Source organism: Sturnira hondurensis, unplaced genomic scaffold (genome assembly GCF_014824575.4).
Source record: "Sturnira hondurensis isolate 20B ecotype Veracruz unplaced genomic scaffold, ASM1482457v3 Scaffold0016462, whole genome shotgun sequence".
In the NCBI taxonomy this organism is placed as follows: domain Eukaryota; kingdom Metazoa; phylum Chordata; class Mammalia; order Chiroptera; family Phyllostomidae; genus Sturnira; species Sturnira hondurensis.
The window spans coordinates 13,115,484-13,130,749 of record NW_028089093.1 but is presented as its reverse complement, the minus strand read 5'-3'; the positions used below and the strand labels follow the sequence as shown (position 1 = coordinate 13,130,749).

The following is a 15,266-nucleotide window of genomic DNA, read 5'->3' as shown; positions in this document are numbered from 1 at the left end:
GAGTGCAGATGCAGTTTTTATCTCCATAACTCTGACTGCAAAGAGGATGACTGTTCTAGATGCAACAGTGGGCTATCCACTCACAGTGCTCCAGAGGTCAGTTCCCTCGGGTACAAATCAAGTATCTCAAATGCGAGGAATACGGTAAAACAAACGCATAAATTGTGCATTTATTATGCCATTTGGGGACAATTTATAACTCTTTTGTGTTGTTCCCTGAAGCCTATTTTATTTGCCATGAGTTTATTTGGTTTTTCACTCAAATAAAATGGAATATCTGGTTTTCAAGACTCTGAAGACTATGCACATATACACACCTTTGTGTGTGTGTGTGTGTACATACATATACACATGTGTGTATGTGTATATATACACATACACACATACACACATATGTGTGTGTATGTATATATGTATGTGTATATGTATTATATATATATATATAAATAATAGTTTATCCAGAAAGCATCCAGTCATGTAATATGAAAAATAGACACATTTATTGAAGAAGATGACAAGATATAAGAAACATTGTACACAGGACAATGATGCCTCAGTCCCCTTCAAAGTAGGCACCTTGGGACCTCATATACTTCTCCCAATTACCATCAGCTGCCCTGTGGTAGTTTCATGAATCTCACTGATGGTTTGAAATCTCCTCCCTCTCAAAGGTTATTTCAGCTTTGGGAAAAGCCAGAAGTCACAGGGCACCAAATCTGGGCTGTGGAGGGGCTGAGTCACCTAGGTAATTTGATGTTTAAGCAAAAACCTCTCAATGAGGAGTGATGCATGTGCAGGCACATTGTTGTGATGAAGCTGCCAGTCACCAGTTGCCCATAGCTGTGGCCTTCTGATTCACCTGAGTAGTTTCCATGGAGGAATGTTCAAGCTTAACACAGAATTTTATGCAAATTCATTGCTCTACTTGCTCAATCATTTTGAATGTGACTGGCACACAGTACACATGCTTATTCCATGGCTTCAACCACACCCACTGACTAATACAGTGAAGTCCTCATTGTTCACACATGTGCATTCCAATCCACTCTCCTTGGCTGCCAGGTTATATCCATGTTACAAAACCCATTCTCATTATATTAACAATGGTTGGACCTTTTCCAGACAGACCTCATATATAAACACACACACACACACACACACACACATATATATGTATATATATATTTTTTTCAATGAGTAGCTTTGAACAAAGAAAGAAATTAATACATTATATTCTATTTATATATGTACTTTATTGCTTGTCTCATTGGTATTTACTAATATATGAAGCTGCATTATGATTTCATGAGCATGCATATGTCAGAAATGTGGGTCATTGTTAAAGGTACGAAATTTCTGATCAGACTGACCCCAATTGCTAGGACTGAGACTAGAAAACAGATTTACTGACTTCCAGTTTTATAGATTAAATAATGAGACTTCAGTTAGGCAAGTTGTCCAAATTCATCTTTCTAGGAAATCTTGGAACAAAGTCTCAAAGATTGGAAACTATGGCATTCATTTAAACAGTGGCATTTTAAAATGTTTTGTCCACATTTTAAATAACAACTTACCTTCTGAGAATTATCTAAATGTAAATTTTTTTAAAGTGTGACAAAAGGGTTACAAAATTATCCACTCAATTAAAATTTTTCAGATCATATGTAAGACAGGCACTGGGCTGCAAAAACGAAAACAACATAAACCTCCTCAGTGGACAGATGAAGAGAGCTGGATTAACACACGATTTGATGTGACCAATGATGGGAGTTGTGCACAATGAAAGCTGGGTTTTTACTTGCCATATTTTCAAAATCATTTTTCTTTTAGGTCAAGAAAATTTAATTTAATGTAATAGAGAGAAAGAATAGAGAGAAGAAGAAAACACTGACTCCTGCTTTTTGCTAAAGCTTTCCGCAAACTTTTCAAACTTGTTCAGTGATTGCAGGTCCAGGGTAAGCTGAAGTGGATTTGAGTGGCTTGTGAGCCAATTGTTAGGTATTCTGGAATTGTACAAACTGGATAGTAAAATCAGTGATAGCTTGAAATCAGACAGAGCGGGCATATTTACACCAGAGGAATCACAAACACTGCAACAAGTTTCCGTTTTCTTTTTGGAGGAGAGGAAACACTGGCCTACCAGTGTTACTGGTTTACAGCTTCCAATACAAAGATGATACCAGAGTCAGACAATCATTGATTTTCTTCTCACGAGTCATTTGTAAAGAATTTTCAAATGATTATGACAAGCTTCTATCCAGTGGACCGGGAAGATGTTGATTCTCATTTTGTTTGTAAACCTGGTTTGGGTGAGTACTGTCTGGTCATGTGAGCCAAGGTTTTCTGGGAGAATAAGGGAGAAAATTGAAATAATTTTTCCCCCTATGAAAACAAAGCTGACTGAATTAACCTTCCTTTATCTAAACATTTCCAGGTGGTGGAAAGTGTCTGGAAACACGATTTTCTCAAATAAATACTTATAATAATGCCTTAAATGGTTTGCTTCTGTTTTTTAATAAATGGTAGTCTCTTCTGTTCTGTTTGGTAGCTACTGCCAAGCGTAGCAAACCACATCCAGTAATTTCTCAAAAGGGCAACAAGCACAAATGGCTGCGTTCTAGTTGACACTTACCATTGAGTCATTATGTGGTGTTAACAAATGGCTTTAAAGTTTCTAGTTTAAGCTTGAAATGCCGTAAGTTAAAGCTATTTAAAAAGATTAAAAATTATACTGCCATTTGCAACAACATAAATAGACCTTGGGAGCATTATGCTAATTGAGTAAGTCTGACAGAAAGACAAATACTGTATGATCCCATTTATATGTGGAATTAAAAGTAGCAAAAAACCAAGCTTATATACACAGATAAGATTGTTGCTTATCAGAGGTGGGGGGTGGAAGATGGAAAAAATAGGTGAAGGTGGTCAAAGGTACAAATTTCCAACTATAAAATAAAAAAAGTCATGGGTTGTAATAATAATATTGCATTGGACATTTGAAAATCGCTAAGAAAGTAAATCTTAAAATCTCGTCATAAGAAAAAATTGTAAGTATGTGTGGTATCAGGTGTCAACTGCACTTATTCCAATGATCATTTTGCAATATGTGCAAATATCAAATCATTATATTGCACACCCAAAACTAATTTATGTCAACTATACCTCAAAAATTTTTAAAGAGATTATAAGTTATCTATCTTTATTTTGCACAAATATTTTTAAATCTATACTGAATAAGTCCTGTTTTGGGAAGGGAAAGACTTGGGAGCTCAGAACAATTAGGCAACAATGTCAGTCAATCATAAACTCTTACAAATCACTGTAAGAGAGAAATGTGGATGATAGGAGACAGATTGGAGAAGGTTGTAGAAATGGTGTCAGCCCTGAAACAATGCATAGCCTTGTTTTTTTGTTGTTTCGCCTTTTTTTTTGAAGGTCTACGGAAGGGCATTTTAAGAGGGAAAACAGCTGCAACAAAGCACAGATGGAAGAGGTTTCCACCCAGATGGTAGCACAGGTACATGAGGTACTTGCATCCTCCCACAACCACATCATAATTACAACTAGGAACAATGATCATTCAGAACCACCTGAAATCCAGCTGAATGGAAGTCCTACAACTAAGGTTAGAAGGAAAAAGCCACATGGAGACTGGTAGGAGGGACGGAGACATGGAACAATATGGCAGGTAAAATCTGGAGGGATAGCTTGACTGCTGAGGTTACTCCCTGAGGACCAAGGTGTCCTAACTGCACACCAGAGTCCCTAGCCCATGGTGCCAGTGCCATTGCCAAGAAGAGAGGTCCTCATAACTTCTTGAGATTGTGGCTGAGTGAGACAGAAGGCTACTGGGATCCCAGGCAGTTCCCTATAAAGACTCTGCACACAAACTTACTTGGATTCACTCCCTTTGAGCTTCAGTGCAGGGGCAGCAGATCGAAAGGCACAAGGTGTAAGGGACATGTGGGGAGGAACTGAATTGTCTGGCATCAGGGCAAGACTGGAAGGACAACTTTCTCTCAGACAGAATGGCAGGCAGAGGCTTTATTCCTTTTCTGAGCCCTCTCCCCATAGAGCCAGCAGGCAGGGACCATATCTGAGTCTCCATCAACCTGGCTAACACTGTTTGCCCTGCCCTGGTGATTCTCTGAGACCTTACCCCACCCACTTGTGGGCCCAACCAAGCTGTTTCCATAGGCTTTTCCATATAAATGGCCATAGATACAATGGCTTATGTTTCAGACTTTTCTAAAAATCTCTGAAACAAGCTCCATCTGGTTTCAGTTGTGCCCTGTACCTCTTGCTAAGTGGTCCCCAGGCCAGCATTAGTGGAAGCTAGCCTTGGTTCATTTCTTGGCCTCTCCTGGGCACCTCCAGGCCCAGCACAAGTAGCAGCCATTTATAGATTGCTTTGTAGCTCATATGGGATGCCTAGGGCAGAACACAGACAGCAGTTGACCTTGGCTTCCACCTTCCAGGAGGCCCTAGAACCAGCACACCTCATGGACAACTTCAGACCAAGTCAAAGCATCATCCAACCACATCCACAAGTGACATTCTCAGGACTCAGTGGGTACCAGAACCCTGCTGAACTAAGTCCTGCTTCATAGGGTGAGCCCCTGCCCAGCTGATCCTTCACTGAGGTCATGGCCTCATAGCTGATGAACCTGAGGATAAATCTCACCCAGCAATCAAGTCTCAAATACAACATGAGAGTGTACACAGTCCACAAGGCTTGGAAGTGGGGTACACCTGGAGTGCCCACCTGAGGAGAACAGGGATGCTGTGCTACTAGACTCTATAGGAAACCTACTATTTTAGGCCACTCTACCAAGCCTGAGAGACATAAAGGCTCATACATAGAAACAAACACAGGGAAGCAGTTAAATGAGATAGAGAAACAGATTCCAAATGAAAGAACAAGAGAAATCTTCAGATAAAAGAAAAAGAACTCAGTGAAATGGAGGCAAGCAAACTATCAGATACAGAATTCAAAACAATGGTTAAAAAGATGCTCAATGAACTTAGGGGAAGCATGGATGAACTTAGAACTTCAATAGCACAAAAAAGGAGACTTGGAAACTATAAAAAAGAGCCAGCCAGAAATGAAGGACTTACTAACTGAAATGAAGAATAATTTATAGGGAATCAAGAATTGAGTAGATGAAGCTAAGTAGATGAATCAAAGAAGTGATTTTGAGTATAAGGAAGCAAAAATCATCTAATCAGAAGAACAAAAAGAAAAAGGAATCCAAAATATGAGGATAGGCTAAGGATCCCCTGGGACAACTTCAGGCTTATCAACTTTCCTATCATGGGGAGCCAGAAGGAGAAGAGAGAGAGCAAGAAATTGAAAGCCTATTTTTAAAAATGAGAGAAAGCTTCTCTAACCTGGTGAAGGAAATAGACCTATACATCCAGGAAGCTAGGAGAGTCCCAAACAAAAGGAACCCACAGAGACCTACAGCAAGATTCATCATAATTAAAATGTCAAAGTTTAAAGACAAAGAAGCAAGAGAAGAGCCAGTTAATTACCTACAAGGGAGCTTCCATAAGCTGATTTCTGTCAGCTGATTTCTCAACAAAAACATTTCAATACAAAAAGGATTGGCAAGAAGTAGCCAACTACTGCTTTGATTCTAAGCAGTAGTTTTTTACTTTATGCAGCAAAAAACTACTGCTTAGAATCAAAGGACATATAAGGAGCTTCCCAGACAAGAAAAAGCCAAAGGAGTTCATCATCACCAAACCAGTATGACATGAAATGTTATAAGGTCTTCATTTAGAAGAAAAAACAAAGATCAAAAATATGAGTACAATGGCACTAAATACATACATATCTATTCACAATGGAATCTAAAAAATAAAATAAAGAAACAAGCAGAACAGAAATGGAATCACAGGCACTGAGTACACATTGATGGCTGCCAGATTGGATGGAAGCTGGGGAGATGGGCAAAAAAGGTGAAGGGATTAGGAAATACAGGTTGGTAGTTACAGAGTAGTTACTGGGATATAGAGTACAACATAGGGATTACAGTCAATAATGTTCTAATTACTATGTGTGGAGTTGGATGGGTATGATGAGATTTACCAGGATGATTGCTTATTAAGTTATATAATGTCTAATCACTGGGGTCTACACCTGAAACTAATATATTGTATGTCAATCCTAATTAAAAATACAAAATGATTTAAGAATAAAATGTAATGAGGGACACTTGACCAAGCAGGCTTAGGGTCAACAGGGCCATGAATCAGGCTTGACCAGGCCCTGACGTGGTGGTACCTTGGACACAGTGAACCCTGGAATACGATGGAAATTACTGCACCTGTGCAGAAGTATATTTTAGCCTCCTTTGCATGGAATTCTCACTTGTAGCTCTGGAATATATCTTCTGAAATGACCAAAAAAACTAGGAGTTACTGAAAACCCCACTTATATCCGACACATAGCTGGGTTCATTATCACTTTAAAGAACCACCTAGCCAAGGAAATTCGGGGGGATAATAAGGCAAGTGTTTAGATGACTGGTGGTGACTGAGATATCAAAATTAAACTAGCAAAATAAACAAACAAATAAACAAAAGACAGGACAATGTAGGACTAAGGGAAGGAAAAGTAGAACCAATCCTCAAAATGAACTAGAAAGGTAAATTTGGTATTATAGTAATTGCATTTGCCTGAGCATGATTTTTAGTGTAATTATAACCTCTGACTCTAAAATATTCTAAGTCATACCCAATAGTACTCAAAACTTTTTACTTAATACTCATTCTAAATGCAACAATAATACCTGGAGGCAGTGATTCTGACATAAGCATTGTGGTTTCTCTACTTAGAAGGCCTTATGATTCAAACACAAATAGTTTAACAGATTGTATTTTATTATGTCGTTTTATGACACAAGCAACTACATTTAAATGTGCAAAAACTCTTCCCTGGGTAATTTGCATTCTTATATCCCATTACAGAATCTCTTATTTGAATTTCCATCTGGTCCTTAATATTTTTGTGTGTTTATTATTGCTTTAATGAGATAATCTTGTTTTTACATATCCAGATTTCATTACTATTTGGTAAAAGCAATCTCTACCTTGTTTACTCCCATAAACACTGTGGCCTTCACCTTGGAGCTTAATGCAAGCTGGTGTGAGATACTTCTCATGTAGCAAAATGGAAAGAATAACTGTCTAAAAGTGAAATGTAAATAAAGATTGGTCCAGCCCTGGCTGGCATAGCTCAGTGGATTGAGCACGGGCCTGCGAACCACATGATCGTGGTTCGATTCCCAGTCAGGGCACATGACTGGGCTGCAGGCCAGTTCCCAGCAGGGGACTCGTGAGAGGCAACCATACATTGATATTTCTCTCCTTCCCTTCCTCTCTAAAGATAAATAAATAAAATCTTAAAAAAAGGTTGGTCCATTACTTCTTAACAATCAACAGATAGACTTTTTCTTCTTAATCTATATGCATCTATATATAATCCTTCTTTGAAAATTTATTAAGATGAAGTAATGTATTGATATATCTTGGATTGAAGCAAAATTTGAAAGAATTAAATGGGTTCTATACACACTTTCCATTGATGAAGACTGACAGGACTGAAAACTGATAATTCGGTTCTCATTCAACAGTCGTAACAAATGGTCCCTTCAATTTGCACTGTCAACTAAAATTGTATTCCTTTGAATGCATCCGCACCCATGGTTTTCTTTGAACAAACTGAAAATCATTTCTAAACCTCAAACAGAGAGTGGTTTTATCACCACATCCACTTTAAGGTTTACATCCTGATAAGTGAACTTGATAATGAGTTTAGGTTATCAATGAAATTGTCTCTAATTTTGGAGCCACTACCTTTCAAGGTGAATCAGACCTTTTTCTGATTTCTCAGCATGATGGAGTAACTGGCAGTTCACAATAACTGTCTAGATATTTATTTACTTAACTATTTAAGATAATGAACACATAGTGCATATTGTAGACCAAGCCTTTTTAAGTGCTTTGAACATGTTAATCATTTCATCCTAGATGACATATCACCCCCCGTGGGACATAATGAGGAAGTATGTTTAGAAAAATAAATTTAATGAAGCGTCACTGAATGAGCCCTCCATAATTTAAGTGAACTTTTAATAATATTGATAGTATCTGACTATTTATTGAATGCTGGCTATGTGGAAAACCATGTTTATATATGTTAACTTGCCTTCATCAGCCATTTAAGACAGGTATTATGAACTCCATTTCATGAATGAGTAAACCTTAAGTCTTGTAAATAATAATTACCAGAGCCAGGAGTAGATGTCTACACAGCATGTACGTAATTTTGAGGCTCCTCTAATGCTCACTCTTGTAAAGTTCTTTATAATACATTCTTTTGGTTCCATGTTCTACTTTTTAAGAAATTACTGAGTCAAACCCTTTCCTATTATAAATCTCTCTCCAACTGGTCTCTTGCTTTCTGTCCCTCCTTTTAACAAACCAGTTAAATCCACATCACATCTCACATTACTTTTGCAAAAGATTAAGTCTCCTTCATCCAATTCACTCTACACTGCCAAGATGTTGATCTTTAGAAAACACAAATCTCATCATCTTGCTACACTGCTTAATATTTCTCAAAAGTTCCCAACTGTTTTTAGACTAAAATCTCATATCTTAACCATAACAGACAAAGCCTCTGATGAGACAGACTTTACTGTCCACAGCAGCCTGGTTTCTCCCCACAATACCCCAGGCCTCCCTTTCCTATCTGTAGCGCACACACACACACATACACACACACACACACACGCACACATGGCCTATGCTTCAGAGGATGAATTTCTTGCCATTTTGCTTTGCAGACAAATTTCTTTGTATTTCTGTAAGGTTTCATTTCTGTGCCAGAATCCCTGTAATCCCTTTGTTTTCTAAGCTCCTACATGCCCTTCAACACTTACCTGAGATGCTCTCTTCCACAGGATGTTGTCTCAGACATCTCTGGGCCTAGGCCAGCTGCTTCTCCATTAGAACATTCCNACACACACACACACACACACACACACACACACACACACATGGCCTATGCTTCAGAGGATGAATTTCTTGCCATTTTGCTTTGCAGACAAATGTCTTTGTATTTCTGTAAGGTTTCATTTCTGTGCCAGAATCCCTGTAATCCCTTTGTTTTCTAAGCTCCTACATGCCCTTCAACACTTACCTGAGATGCTCTCTTCCACAGGATGTTGTCTCAGACATCTCTGGGCCTAGGCCAGCTGCTTCTCCATTAGAACATTCCTCATACTTTCCCCATGTCTATGGCTACCACTTCCATTCACATTTATTTTCCAACTATTCTGACACCAAAACAAGGTACAATGTACAAATTCTATTTACTATTTCAGTCCTCAGTCATTTTTATGTTCTCGGGTGCTGAGTTAAAAATAGCCCTGAAAAAAGATGGTTATCCAGCAGAATTTGTGTTCGCACCTGAGCTATTTCCTGATTGCTCATCTTTAGATGCTGTTTTCAATGACTTCTGTGCTTGGCTCCTGGCATTTACACATGATCTTTTGGAATTGACTTTTCTCCCCCATTTTTGGAAACTTGGGTTACAGACAAAAGTTGTGCTCACTCATTACTTCCCAGTATTGACCCCACACCAGAAGTTTCTTTCACATCAATCCTAAATCCAGCCAGACGAACACAATATTTACATGACTCTTTCTTGGATTAGAAACCAAGAAGTCATCAAGCATTAAGACAGAACTTTCTAAGCCCTGGCTGGTGTAGCTTGGTGGATTGAGTGTGGGCCTGAGAACCACATAGTCATGGTTCGATTCCCAGTTAGGGCACATGCCTGGGTTGCAGGCCAGTTCCCAGCAGGGGACTCACAAGAGGCAACCATACACTGATGTTTCTCTCCTTCTCTCCTTCCTTTCCTCTCTAAAAAAGATAAATAAATAAAATCTTTAAAAAAAATACAGAACTTTCTAAGTTATTAACGTACCCAGGAGAGTGAATTTAGCCCTAAAGAAGGAAGGAGTCTTTCATGAGAGTGACCTTATGCTAAGTTACCATTGCTAATAGAATAGTTATTTCTGCTAATAAGCACACTACTACACCATGAGTACATTTCATTTAATCTTCACAGAAGATAAGACCACACACATTTTATGAAAGTGGAAACTGAAACTCAGAGAAGTCAATAAGTAGCCCAAATTCGCATAGCTAGATAACCATCAAAATCAGGATTCTGGCTAATTTTTAAATCTTATGTCTGCCCATCACAAGCTTCTCTGAGTGCAAGTACCCTGGAGGTTTTCAGGCCCTAGAACCAAGCGTGCTCAGCATCCTGTGGTTTGGGGAAGGGGAGTAGGGAATGAATGCCAAATCAAGCTATACTAGCCACATCAAAGACTGAAACTCTTGGCCCATTCTCAGCGAAATGAACTATGATGGAATGATGAGGATACAAATTTAATCTCTGGGTGAATCTGGAGTTTTATCTGGTAGTGATCAGCTAATGCCAGCCAAACTCCTCAAAGGAACATTGCAACAAGGGTTACAGCATTATATTGATGAACCATAGTGATCAAAGGAAGATAGGAGTTGGGGGCAAGATAAAAGCTTACTCAGCGGAGAAAAATACTCATAAGTTACAGAATATTGCCAGAAAAATGAGTGCCACTTGACACCTTTCAGGTGCCACTCTTGAAAGTCAAGAGAGAGAAAAACTTCAGAGTCACATGATTTGTCAATCCACAGGTAATTGCTCTTACTTGTAATTTCAAACAATGCCATCCATGCTATGCAAGATTGATGACTATCAGCAAAGGAATCTGGTGGGTCTAAGCCTGCAGACTAAATCAAAAGACCATGCTGTTACCATCTAGAAAATACTTACACCATATCTTTAAAACCAAATCAATAAATGTTTTATAGGTAAGCTCTGAGGATATAATTAATTCAGCAATTGAAATTCTAGCTAAGGCTCTCTACTCCAGTTTGACAGACAGCCGTGTTGGGCGCCTGGCGAACAGTGTAAGCTTCAACCCTGAGACATGATGGTGAAGTTGGGAATGAATGGATTTGGCCCTGTTGGGCATCTGGTTACCAGGGCTGCTTTTTACTCTGGCACAGTGAATATTGTCGCCATCAATGATCCCTTCATTGACCTCAACTATATGGTCTCCATCTTTCAGTATGATTCTAATCATGGCAAGTTTCAAAGGAACAGTCAAGTAGAGAACAGAAAGCTTTTCATCAATGGAGAGTCCATCTCCATCTTTCAGGAATGAGATCCTTCCAACATCAAATGGTGATGGTGCTGAATACGTTGTGGAGTCCTCTGGTGTCTTCACTACCATAAAGAAGGCTGCGGTTCACTTGAAGGGTAGAGCCAAGAGAATCATCCCCTTTGTCCCTTCTGGAGATGTTCCCATGTTTGTGATGGGTGTGAACCATAACAAGTATGACAAGTCCATGAACATTGTCAGCAATGCCTCCTGCACCACCAACAGCTTAGCCTGCCCTGGCCAACATCATCCATGACAACTTTGGGATCATAAAGGGACTGATGATCATAGTCCACGTCATCACTGCCACCCAGAAGACTGTGGATCACCCCTGTGGGAAGCTGTGGTGTGATGGCTGAGAGGCTGTTGGGAACATCTCCCCTGCTTCTACTGGTGCTGCCAAGGCTGTGGGCAAAGTCATCCCTGAGCTGAATGGGAAACTCAGTGGCATGGCATTCCCTGTCCCCACCCCCAATATGTCAGCTATGGATCTGACCTGCCACCTGGAGAAAGCTGCCAAATATGATGACATTAAGAACATAGTGAAGCAGCCATCAGAAGGCCCCCTCAAGTACATCCTGGGCTACACTGAGGACCAGGTTGTTTCCTGTGACTTTAACAGTGACAAGTACTCTTCCACCTTCGATGCTGGGGCTGCCATTGTCCTTAGTGGCTACTTTGTCAAACTCATTTCCTGATATGACAGTGAATTTTGCTAAAGCAACAGGGACCTCATGAGTTACATGGCTTCCAAGAAATAAGAGAACCCTGGGCCACCAGCCCCTGTGACAGGAAGAGAGGCCCTTGGCTGCTGGGGATTCTTTGCCCCAAATCAATCCCCAAACTTGATGAGAATCTTACCTCCAGTTTCCATCCCAGACCCCCTGAAGAGGGGAGTAGCTTAGGGAGCCTACCTTGTCATGCACCATCAATAAAGCTCAAAGTACCCAGCCCACCCAAAAAAGAAATTCCAGCCATATCTTTATAAGTTCTATGTTATCTAATGTATGATGATAATGTCAAATAAGTATAAAATTTTGTGGTATATAAAGGACCAAGATTCATGATCACATTTAGGTATTAAGTTCACAGAAAATATGTATGTTGAAGGTTATGCATGTAATTCAATTAGACTCAAACCCAGGAAGCTTTCATTTCCTATTGTGTGCCAGGTGTGTGACAGTGCTGAGGGTACCTGGCATTAGGCTAGAAGAGGCGTCAGAGACTGATAGTTACAGAAGAGTACAAATAACAGTAATATTAGAAATAAAGCAATATTAGAAATGTGAGCAAGATACAGGGGCCACAGAGAGGAGGGGTTGCTGTCGCCTGGTGAGAGTGTTTTACGATGTCCTAGTTTCTTCATTTGTGAAAGCAACGGCTGGAGTAGAATGGGTGGATGGTATCATCATTATAGTGCGCTTCTGCTTATAATTTTTCATGTCTATATATCACCAGGTTATTTTTACTTTATTCATTTTTTTCTCTATGACTGTTTTCTGATATGACCTTTGGCAATATTCAGTTGAAAACTTTTCATTATCAAGAACTGATATGGAATCTTCATTATTTAGGTCTCTAACTTCTCCTCTTTCTCTCCTCCGAAGTGTTTTGTACGGTGTTATTGCTTTTGAATATCTCGTGCAGAGACTGAGTATGGAAAGGAGGTGAAATTATAATCAGTCAGCTTTGCTTATTAAAGTTCTTGTGAAAGTTTGATAGAAGAGACGGTTGCCATTGAAGGGAATACTTTTTCATATCAGAAAGCTCTTAATTACCTGTAGTAATAGGAGCAGTGGTGTGTATAATCCAAAATGGTGGGTAATCCAAACATCATTTATATTTCACTTTGAAATGTATTTTCGAACTTGCATTCAAATAGAAATATGGGACCTGAAGACTTGACGAGTCCTAAGCTTTCTATCAACCTTATACACACTGGTCTTTAGAGAGAATAAGGAATTGCGTGTTTAGGTTTTAAGACCTTCCTCCACTGGATTGCAAGTCAAATGAGAGTTAGTAGAAGCAGACGTGGGAAAATGTGAACCAAAATGGCTAAGCATGACTTATCTTAGCTCATAGAGAATATGGTTAAACACCTCTGAGTTGTGTATTGTCAAGGCTGGATATGATGCACAGCATTTCGGGCTAAACTTGCTCAACGTGTGCGACTCCCCCACTCAGCTCTGGCCTGGCACTCTGAGGACGCCACGGCAGGGTGTCTTCAGGAGCGACTTCTGAACAAATTTAGACTTGTCGTATACATGATGGGGACTATTTATAAAGACTATATTTGTTAATAGCTTATAATAGACACCTCTGTTAATTGCATTTATAATTTAACAAAGATTATATCTAACATGAAAAGATCTAACACGAGAAGACACTGATTACCAGTGCAAGCTAAGGCTGTAATACTTTTCCTTTTCTAATCAGCCACACAAACTGTGGAGGGAAGTCAGTGACAAAACTCATAATCCTTCAGTTCATCGAAATTTGAATTGAGGCCTTAATAACAACTATAGTTTCCATCAAAATATATAAAAGGGGAAAAGAAAATATATACATTTTAGCCAGTAAAGCCAAATCCAGAAATCATACCAAATGACAAGATCTACATTCAGAAGTAATGGGCATTATTACACAGGGATCTTGAATAGCTTCTACTGTGATCTGTGTAATTGATAAATAAAAGACAAGAAGAGAGATTTAAAGAATTGAATGAAAAGGAGAAAGAAAGATGTAAAAAAAAACCTCAAAAAAGAATTTAAATTCTTTCATCTCCTCTAAGGCAAATAGAAAGCAAGAATAAATAAAAGACAAAACAAAACAAAATCTAAACAATTTTGGTATGCATGCTCTGAAATCTATCAGTGATTTTCTACCTGTGTCTGCCTAAAGAAGGTAGGTCATTAAAAAGAATGTAAATTAGGCCATATCCCCAGGGCAGGGGAAATTAGCATGTGGTAATTGTTCAGGCAGAGAGAGATTTTAGCATTGCAGTAATGAAAGAATGGAGTGTGCAAAGGAAAAAAAATATTAGATTAGAATCAGAAAGAATTGAAAAGAAAATCAAAATTATTTTCATGATACTTGCTCAAAAATTCTTCTGTAATTTTAAAGAATGATTTTCTTATTTCATATTATTTTCTTCTTTCAGTATTGCCATATTTTGTTTTTAGAATATCTAAAAATGTGAAATGTATTCTATGGTTTCTGTGACTAGGCAGTTCAAAACCTTGAATTTCATCTCTGAACATACTTTAGTTTATAATGTTATCTTGTGTATAATAGTTATTCCTTTGTGCTAAAGTTCTATTTCATTCATTTTTTTCTTCAATAAACATTTTGTGGATAATGTTTATTATCTACATCAAATCCGACAAACTCAGGAGAAGTTTGTATGGTGGGCCTTACAAACTCAGAGACTTAAAGTAACCACATAGAATAATCAGGAATTAAAACTTTCTAACTAAAATCGAGTCATGGCATGTACTCATGTTCTAGGACAGTATCTTTCCTGATGAAAGTTAATGTTTACCTTAACTGAGCCTGTCTGTTTGGAATTTTAGGATAATTTCCTTTTTCCAGACCCCTTACAATCACTGCACCAGAGTACAGACCATATAATCTCTCATTATTATTGTTATAGTGCTAATTGTTCATTGTTAACTATCCTGTACCCACCAACGTAAAAAACCTGTGTGTCTATCCATTATACTTTTTACCCAATCTCAAAGATAAATTTATTTTCTTAGTACTAATACTTGTTTTCCTTATATAGTATCAGAAATAAAATCAGTACATACTTTACATACTAAAAATGTGAGGGGAAAGGTATGGGGAACTGAGTGTTTAGAACATTTTAGTCTATGTATTCTTCGCTGATTTTCTAATATTTGTGATGAAAAATCATTTTTCATCAAAAAGATCCAAGTATAATATAAACACATCTGGAATTCACAGTTTATACTCTCT

At 38.4% G+C, this 15,266-nt stretch overlaps 1 pseudogene; it reads left to right on the top strand.

Moving 5' to 3' along the window:
* The first annotated feature begins 11,057 nt into the window (after nucleotides 1-11,057).
* On the top strand, nucleotides 11,058-12,049 carry LOC119000995 (glyceraldehyde-3-phosphate dehydrogenase-like; annotated as a pseudogene).
* The last annotated feature ends 3,217 nt before the right edge of the window (nucleotides 12,050-15,266 follow it).